The sequence below is a fragment of the Oratosquilla oratoria genome, chromosome 3 (assembly GCF_046742065.1).
Source record: "Oratosquilla oratoria isolate Oo_2021 chromosome 3, ASM4674206v1, whole genome shotgun sequence".
NCBI classification, from domain to species: domain Eukaryota; kingdom Metazoa; phylum Arthropoda; class Malacostraca; order Stomatopoda; family Squillidae; genus Oratosquilla; species Oratosquilla oratoria.
In genome coordinates, this window is record NC_134779.1 from 49889640 (window position 1) to 49891754 (window position 2115).

Genomic DNA, 2115 nt, shown 5'->3' on the forward strand with positions numbered 1-2115 from the left:
TTCATTTATTTATTTATTTGTTTATCTATTTATTCATTATTATTCTTTCCCCTGCATTTTCTTCACCATGTCACAGTGTCATCTTGAGTGTCATCTTCCGCTCGCCTTTACAAGTTTCTCTATCCCAGATGATGAAGTATCTATCTTTATTGTAGACTTAATCAACAACATTAAAAAAGAAAAAGTGATAGATTATAGACTACTGAATCTGCGTTTTTGGAGTTTGTAGAAATATCTATAATCTAACATTTTAAGTCTGAAAACCCTAAAATTCCCCCTCCGGAGGGAAATCTCCTCCTCTAAATGGATTGGAATACCTGGGCTCTCGTTAGGTACGTGAAAGTCTATTGGGCACATCACCGTTTTTGAGGAATTAGGGAAACTCTCAGGCAACGTCGACGTAAACTCCTTTTTACGCAACGTTACAAATTCCAAGGATTCATAACTGACTGCTGACCCATTTAAGCTTCTTACAAATCTTCTATTTTTCTGCATGACAGGACAGAGAGGAGGGAGGGGGGTCGGTGAATGAAGTGGCCTTGCTGTGGATGTACTGTGTCTTGCTGCCTTGCTTCTGACCCAGGGCAGTGAGCGGGATACAGGGATGACCCGTCATCCACGAGGAGCTAAGATGGAAAGGGGGGGAAAGGGTGGTGGATGGGAGTGGAAGGGTGGGAGTCCAATGGGTGGAAATAGGCTACCTTACTTATAAGAAAAAAAAAACTTGATAGACTAACAGAACTAGCTGGTGGGTTCCATAATACGTTAACGATTTGAGTACCGCACTGAGATCACATGTATTTCATTTTACAAATTCACTTATTTACAGCATAAATATCGAAAACAAGTAGTCATTATTTAGTATAGTTTTTGTGTAGAATATTTTCTGTGATATGTAAGCCAATAATCGAATCACGTAAATAGGCCCTGCTACAATGAATCTTCTTTCTGAATAAGTTTGTTTTTATTGAGTCATAATAGACATTACTCGCGCTGATTGAACTTGAAAAATATGAAGTCGGATTATTGAGTAAATGAAATACAATATAGTCACCGCTCCTTTTTGGATATCGTCTCACCTTTAAATAGTGTTGACTGACATTCAACCAAATCAAATTTCTCTTCTTTCCCAGTGCCTCTTGCTGCAGTCGGTAAGAAAAGCCAAGTGATGTGTCTGAAAACCTTGACTTTTAATGAATTTTGGCTTAAGATTATTTCAAAACTCATATATTTCAGACTTACATAAAATAAATGCGATGATATTGTTTGGGCTACAAAAGCAGAAACGGAAATTAAACAACTCCCCTACAACTCCCAGCAACTCCTCGTGCAGAGAGGTTAATTATCAGGCCGAGATGTTTTGCCTTGTGAGCTCTTCTGGAGTTAAGGAAATCACCGTCGGACAAAACGAAGATTCTTCGTCATCGGGTAAAACTTGTTCCTTCTCACCAATGATCATTATAAAGATATTTGTCATAACTCCAATGTCACCGGTGGTGCTCTACCTGGCTTTTGTGGCCAGTCAATTCAGCTCTTTTATTCACCCTTTCAGTGCATTGGCAGGTTCTACGGGTCCTGTCCTGGATATTGCTAATTGGATTGAATCATCTGAAGAATGAGGTTCAGCATCAATTGAGACCCCAATGTGCTCTTCGTGCCTTTTCAGTCCAAAATTTTGTCTTTGCTATCGCCAGACACTTGTATTCAGATGAGGGAATATCGCCCTGACGATAGGGTTTACATTAAACACTTGATTTACTTTATCCTAACCCTCTAATCGTTGCTTATTCGCATTCATTCATTCCTCTCATCTTTCTTTCATACACCTCCCCAGAATTTATCACCAAGTTTTGTTTTTACTATTTTTCAAACGCCGTATCCAAATACATCATCAGCATAAATCTTACAATTTAAATTCCACATTACTTCAGTTTCCTACACTCCCACTCCTCTCTGCTTTGACCCTCTGTTTATTTCTTTCATGATTTCAGAAATAAATATGCTAAGAAACCATAAGGCATAAACATCTATGTCTCATACCGTCTCCATTTTATACCACTATCTCCTCTCTCCACACCAAATGTTTTTCTCCTCACGTATATGATCTTCAACCTC